This window comes from Bidens hawaiensis, unplaced genomic scaffold, assembly GCF_021521415.1.
Source record: "Bidens hawaiensis isolate Kalapana, Puna unplaced genomic scaffold, B.hawaiensis_p1.1 tig00002772_1, whole genome shotgun sequence".
In the NCBI taxonomy this organism is placed as follows: Eukaryota; Viridiplantae; Streptophyta; class Magnoliopsida; order Asterales; family Asteraceae; genus Bidens; species Bidens hawaiensis.
In genome coordinates, this window is record NW_027491150.1 from 1,517,132 (window position 1) to 1,525,463 (window position 8,332).

Here is an 8,332-nt window from a genome sequence, read left to right on the forward strand (position 1 = left end):
TAAAAACTGTATAAGTATTCAACTTTAAAAAGCCGATTAAAATTAGAAAGCTTTGTTTTTAATGTTATTTTGTTTCTTAGTGTTTTTGTCTATTGTTTATTCAAATTTGTTATTTCAATATAAAAGTTTAAAACATGTTATTTCCACCTCTAAAGTTTCATTTTCGTAGCAATTTTCGTCTTTATAGTTTATTAAAACATGTTATTTCATTATTTCAATCTAAAATATGTTAGCAAGATGGACGAAAATTACAACGAAAATAAAACTCACATGACAGAAATAGCAAATTTTAAAATAAACGCATAAAGACGAAAGCCGCAATTTACTTTTAATTTAATTAAAGTTAATTTCTTGCTTGAGGTTAGTTTAGTTGGTACATGATTAAAGATAATAAATTGTATACTTTAAGTTAAGTTATTAAATTGTTATTGTCTCATTCTATGCATGTTAGGTTTAGAGAAAGAGACAATATTAAAACCAGTTTACAAACACCCATCAGACATTCAAACAATAATGGGGCCGTAGTTTATTTCAACTTGCATGAGGACAAATAACAAAAACATTGGATATTTTTTAACATTTTCTTAAATCATGATGATTAGTTATATACTTATATATATATTTCATGGTGATGTTGTGCGGTGGAGACGGTGGTGCATGTGGTGTTGACATTGATGCCGGTGGTTAATTAAGGTGGCAATTAGGAGACATAATAGGTGGCGTTTTAAGAAAATGCTTGTATATAGCTTTTCAATATTGACTTTGGATTTTTTTTTTGGCTATATAATTGTCACGTTTAATTTAAAATTGTATCAATTTTCTTTTATTTTCATTGTGTATATTCGTTATTAACGCTTGTATTATTTCACTTACCATTTTTTTCAAATTTGTGAAGAGTGGCTATGGTATGAGACATGAGAGTATATATGGAGGCGTTCATTTAAAATTGTGAATATGTTGAGAATTATACGAGTTATATAATATGCTTTTACGTAGCTTTTATGGGGTATGTATGTGTGTGTGCATTAGTAATTATATAATTGTCTTATTTCTTTCTATCACGACTTTTATTATCTTATATGTATCATGTAAAAGTGTATTATAAGATTTGCTCAGACCTCAACGTATTATTGGTTCTGAAATAAACATGTCTATATATATCTAGAACGAGGTTGATATATTTAAAACTTTATTCACTTATATATAGACGTCTTTATGTACATAAAAGCCATCAAGTTAATATCTTAATAAGTTTTTTATTATTATTTTCAACCATTTGCTTATACATGTATTAATATAAATTCTATAAAAACCGTCTTGATTAACAGTAAAAAGATATAATTACAATAAAGAGACAAGTAACTTGATTACACATGTGTAACTTAATTTTAGGAGAAACTAGGGTGGTTTAAAAGAGAAGTTTATGGTTGTGTAGCCAGTATTTCTATCTACAGCTAGGAGCTTATGTAAAACAAGATACGAAGGAGTGTTCAACAACCTAAGGACAAGAATACGAAAGAGTGTTCAACAACAACTCGCTCATGTGAGTGAAACATAGCTCTAATTTGTATGATTTGGATGGTATAGATGGTGTAATTTCTCTTTCGTTATGTAATTTATACTTTGTCTATTTCTCTATCATCTTGCTAGGAGTTCGTGTTTATGTTATAAAATGTCGCCGTTAAAAAAATACTATCATATGTTAAAATTAAAATAAGTGCGAGTTCATCTTTCTAGTTTAAACAATAGCTTCTAAAACTAATAATTGTTTTTTTTTCTACTTTGTTCCCAAAAGGGTTACATCCATAAAACCTAGACATGGTTCATAAATCATAATATATAGTCAAATCTAATAGACTCGAATATTCCTTTTTTTGGCGCAACTGTTTATTCTCATGCCATGCATAATGCAATAATAAGTATTTTTCACTTAGCATGTGCTTCCATAAGTGTTTTTTTTTCACCTATCTAAGAAATCCAATCAACTAGGTGTTGGGTGACTCAAACTGTCATTGCTAAAGTTGTAATCCATTATATGATTAACCACTACTTGTAAGACTATGTGTAACCGTCGTTTGTAAACCCCATGAATGATATAATGTGACATTGACCGACTAGCTCCCCAACGATGCATTGCATTGGCTCATTCGTGTGTTTGTTTTATTATGAACACGTTTGTGAACACTCACGTTTAGGTTTCTAGGCTGGCACGTCCTTAATGGAATCTCGTATATCAATCCGTCCACATCATTTCTAACAGAGCTGCCTCAACGTTTAGAGGCCTGAATCGAAATAAGAGTTTGTGGCCATTTCATGGCAATTGTTAAAAAAAATTACAAAAAATTCGCTTATTACAACTTTCAAACTCATGACCTGCTGTTTAGCAACAACCAGGTCTACCACCAAACCAGTACATAACTTTGAGGTTACATAATTAAGTGTGGGCTTAAAGCTCTTTTCTAATTTCGCTGTCCCACGGGCCGGCTCTTAGTCATGACCCGAAGATTACCTTTAAGAGAAAACCCAAATTATATGAGAAACTTTGATGCCCAGCCATGAAACCCTATTTTGTCATATCCGGAATTTGAATTCAAGACCTCATCATTTTAATAAAGTCTTTGAGTACTCTCATCAACCGCTTTCGATGGATATATAAATTGTATCCATTTCATTATAAGGTAGTTAGAACAGTTTTATATTGTCTATATTCTGTATTAACAAAACACTAGGTTAAACTACAACATGTAACTAATTAGGCTATACATATTGTTTTTTATTTTTTTTGAGGTTGTTTGGTTAATTCAGATCTAAATGAGTCTCTATCTCATTCAGCAACAACAATAAGTCTGAATGATTCAGAAATAATTTTAACCATTCAGATGTTTTTTCTGTTTGGAACCAAACAGTCTGAAGTCTGAATGAATCAGATGTTTACATCTGAATGATTCCATACAGATGTAAACAAAAAACCCCTTAAATCAAGTCATATACTGATGCCGCTTCAGTTACATTAAAATGGAGTATAATTTTAGTCACTTCGTTTATATCAATTAAAACTTAGAAAGAACTATACGGATAATTCGCATGGTATATATAGCTGCTTTACGGATTTGTTCCCTATGGTAAATTACACCTTGGGTTCCTATTATTCACCTAAACATGACGCATTTGGTCGCTTACATAGTTACATATGTTAAGTTTTCACGAAAAACATCCATCTGTAGTGTATAAACAAGATAAAAGTTTAATTTAAGTAATCACATGCTTTGACTCGTTTAATTGTATCCTCAAGCATACATGTACTGAATCAAGAGTACCAAACTAAGGTGTTATCGTATTTGTGTCGGCATATTTAGTGTTTATTTGCAACTATGAGTAATACAAGAGACAGAGAAACAACTTAACCAATTATTTCAGCTCAATTATATATTTTCTTTTGTAAATACGATATTAAAATTGTTTTTATTTCTTATTTCTCATTACCAATTGGGTTGAATTGAGTATGTTATTATATTCCCTGAGATGAGAGTAACCGAACAAAGAGTTCATGTAAAGTTGTTTGAAGTAAAAAGTTTGTGAAAAGTTTAAAAGAGAAAATCAATTATAGAAATGAATATCAACAAGAGTTATAAATAAACATAAAAAATTTAACAACATTTAGATAATTTAAATCATCATATGGATTCTTTCTTTTTTAACCTTTACATGTATTAACGAGTCGTTTAAAAGTTAAATTGTTTATCAACCCAACATAAAATTTAATTATTTTGTATCGTCTTTAGGACACTATGGCAGCTCTGGTAAAACTTTCAAATGCATCAAACGTACTACATCAACTATCTCATTAGATTTTTCACTCTTTTTCAAATATACCAATTTACACTCAAATGCTACATCTATTTTCGAACACCCTTCCATCCTACATCCCGTCAAATTTTGAAAGCTAAGTCGAACATGCATCTCCAAATGCTTCATCTAATAACGCAACCGTCTGAATCCAAACACCATTAAGGTGACACATAGCCATCATAATTTTTTTATGACGAACAACAAAATTTTTATTAAAATAAAGTAATAAACAAACAAGATGTTAGAATACCAAAAAACCACAAAAGAAATCGAAAGTACACTTTAAACATATACCAATCATCCACATAATTTCCTTCCATTTCCTTCCAATTCTTTATCCATAAAAATCCTTGCACCTTTACTTCCTCAATCAAACTCGGAACTTAAACCGGAGACCCGCTCGAAACTAACACATATCCATCCCGTTCAAGCATTAAAAATAAAACAGATGTGTATATTTAGTATAATTTTACAAATGGCATTAACTTGGTAAGTTCTAGACATTAAAGATGCACAAAAAATCAAAATTACCACAACTATAATGAAAACAAAAATGTGGATTTAATAAATCATAATTATCTAAGCATGTTACTAAATTAAAAATCTGATAATATCATATACTTTTAATAATATATAAATAAGAAAAATAAATAAATTAAAAAAGTGATGAGAGAGACTATGAATGTAACTAGACTACTTTTTTATGTTGCCCGCATCCATCTATCCATCTATGCCAGAGAAACACTGTTTACAACACACATATACACAGACACAGACACAGACACAAACACAACTCAAACCAAACATAAAAACACTTCATCTCACAAAATCCCCAACCTCTCTTTATGTTATGTTTCTTCCTCAAAAACCTTTGTTTCACTTTCACATGCATTTCTCAATCTTTTAAGATTTCAAAACCTTGTCAATATTATTATTATTATTATTATTAATATTATCATTTTACAAGGTGATGCCCTTACCCTTTGAATTTGAGGACAAGGGGGTGGTGGATTTGGGTTTAGTTGTACCTTATGCAAATCCACTTGTACATTTCCAACACTATCAAGACTTGGTGAAGCACAAGAAGAGAAAGTACATCATTACCACCACCACCACCACCACCACCAAAGAGCCAACTTCTGTTTTGGATAACATCACCACCAGCCCAAGCCCACCTGCCTCCACCACCACCACCCTGTCTCACGGCGGCGCTGACACCGCCGGCGTGGCGCCGGCGCTCTGGGCCCCACTGGAGAATCAAGACACCACCACCACCACCTCCAATGCTGGCCTTCTTGACCTCCACCACCACTTCCACCACCCACCACCGGTAAATGACTGGGAGAACACAGATTCCGGCCAAGACCAAGCCATGCTCCGGTGGATCATGGGTGACGTGGAAGACCCATCTATTGGTTTAAACAAACTTCTTGGCGGCGCTCCGGCAGCCTATGAATTTTCCGGTGGGTTTGGTACGGTGGATCAAGGGTTTATTTCTCTTGATTCCGGCAACACCCACGTCGGAAACCTACCGGAAAACCCACCGGAGATATTCAATCACCACAACCAGCAGCAACAACAGAATAATATGTTTACATCATTAACAGACACCCAAATGCTTCCATATGACATAAAACCAAATATGTACCACCCAGTAAGCCTGGAGTACAACCCATCAATGCACAAGAACCCGGTTCTTGATTCGGGTTCAAACCCATTTATCATCAAGAAACCTGTTGATAATCACCAAGGGATAATTGATCAGCTGTTTAAAGCAGCAGATCTACTTCAATCAACCAATCCGATACTCGCGCAAGGGATATTGGCGCGGCTCAATCATCAGCTCTCACCAATTGGTAAGCCATTCGAAAGAGCTGCTTTTTATTTCAAATATGCTCTTAACTTGCTTCTACAATCACTTATTGGTAACAATAATGATAATAATAATAATAATAATAATAATAATAATATTAATCCCCAAATTACCCTTACCAGTTCACCCTTTAACTTAATATTCAAAATTGGTGCTTACAAGTCATTCTCAGAGGTTTCACCTTTCATCCAGTTTGCTAATTTCACTTGTAATCAAGCGTTACTCGAATCGTTAAACGGGTTTGATCACATTCATATTATCGACTTTGATATCGGGTTTGGTGGTCAATGGGCTTCTCTTATGCAAGAACTCGCATTGCGTAGTAACGGTGTAGGTTATATTAAGATCACCGCGTTTGTTTCGCCTTCGACCCATGACAATATTGAGCTCGGGTTGACCCGAGAGAATTTGATCCATTTCGCGAATGAAATTAATGTCGAGTTTGAGTTTGAGATTGTCAACATTGATGTTCTTGTTTCGAATTCGTGGGGTTTGCCTTTTCATGTATCGGATAATGAAGCGGTTGCGGTTAATCTCCCGGTTCATGTGTTTTCGAATCATTTATCTCAAGTTTCCGCGGTTCTTCGGTTTGTTAAAAGTTTGAGTCCGAAGATTGTGGTGTCTGTTGACCGTGGGTGTGACAGGACGGATTTGCCGTTTTCGAATCATGTGATACACGCACTTCAGTCGTATTCGAATTTACTCGAGTCGTTGGATGCGGTCAACGTGGGAGTTGACTCGTTGCAGAAGATCGAGCGGTTCTTGGTTCAACCCGCGATTGAAAAGATTGTTTGGGGACGGTTTGTGTTCCCCGAAAAGACTCAGCATTGGCGGAATTTTTTCTTGTCGGCTGGGTTTTCGCCGTTGATGTTTAGTAACTTTACCGAAAGTCAAGCGGAGTGTTTGGTCAAACGGACCCCGGTTCGTGAGTTTCATGTCGAGAAGAGGCAGTCGTTGCTCGTTCTTTGCTGGCAGCGTCGGGAGCTCGTGTCGGTTTCGGCTTGGAAGTGTTGAAATGGATGGATGGATGGATGTTTTTATTATGTTGGTGTTGCTAATTTATGATGGAAGGAAGAACATGGTATTATGGTAGTTAATGTTAGTATTTTGTATGATTATGGATGTTATTACTGTTAATGATGTTTTTTGTGCCGTTTAAGGCAGCTAAAAACGTTAAATCTTGATTATGATTATGTTTAGGTAATGTCTTTTGTTATGAAATCATTGAAAGATCTAAATATTGCACTTAACTAGTGTTTTATGATTTTAAAAACATTAGTTGCTTAATGTTGATCTAGCTATTTTGTAACCATTATGTGGTTTGGTTCCGGTTTAGCTTGGTTGAGGTCTGGTTCGATGAGTCAAGGCAAAGTTTGAGATGGTCTTAGCGTAGGTCTGCTAAACGGATAGTGTTTACGGGTTGGTGTTTGAACCCGAACATCATGTCTTAAATGACGTATGTATTTGTTGGTTGGCATGAACACAATGATTCCTTTGAAGGGCGGTTTGTTATTACCGTGAGTGGTTTGGTTTCGGTTTTGCTTGGTTGAGGTCTGTTTCCGTGAGCCAAGGCTAAGTTTGAGATGGTCTTAGCCTAGGTGTGCTAAACGGATACTGTTTGCGGGTTGGTGTGTTGAACCTCAGAATGTCCGACACATGAACATAACATATGTATGTACTGGTTGACATGAATAAACCCATTCAGTGCATATATATTATCTATTTTATTTGTTTGCGTATTAATTTACTCCATTTATAAATTTACTATAAAAAGTACAAATTACAATACTATTACTTTAAAACTATAAAAACATGTTTTCTTTCCTTTCTTATAATTAAGTTTTAAGCTATAAGATAAATTATTTAATCAGTTTTAATTATAACACAAAACATAATATGTTTTAAAAACGTTGGAAATAAACGGGTTCAATGAATGAATCCGTAAACCACTAAGTTGACTTGAACGCAACCTATATGGCTATATAGCTAAACGTGTATATGAGTTTTATTATAACATTAAACATTTAATTATAAATTTTTATAACTTTACATTTACAAGAATTTAAACTTATCACCAGAACACTAGATGGCTTGTATTTGCGAGTTAAAATAGTTTTTTTAATTTATACAAAAATGACCACTTTTATTGGATGTTGGAAGATATCATAAGCATTGAATTTGGTGTTTTTTAACCTCTAATTAGTTTATTAATTAAGCACTAATTTTAATGGCACTTCTAATCATATCACATGCAACTTTTCTCATTGGACCTCACAAATACTTGTTTATCCTCTCTCTTTTCTATAAAAAATGAATTTATATTATAATGTTCATATTTAACTACTTTATTTTTAAAAGATAGTTATAGTATAGTTTAAGATACATTAAATATGTTTAATGATAAATACATTTCATACTTTAAAAGTCAAATATCAATTATTTAAATTTTATTATAAAAAGCAGAAAATCAAATGATTTAGATCATGTTCTCTCATCCAAGGAGGTATGGTTTGTTTAATATTTGGTACTTTGTTTTATGTGAGTTTTAATAGTGAGGGCACATATGTAATTCTCAATTTTGTCTTTCTAAACATTATTTGGAGAATTAAT

The 8,332-nt window shown here is 33.3% G+C and overlaps 1 pseudogene; it reads left to right on the forward strand.

Moving 5' to 3' along the window:
- Nucleotides 1–4,642: 4,642 nt before the first annotated feature.
- LOC143621166 (scarecrow-like protein 6 pseudogene) lies at nt 4,643–6,960 on the forward strand (annotated as a pseudogene).
- Nucleotides 6,961–8,332: the final 1,372 nt, after the last annotated feature.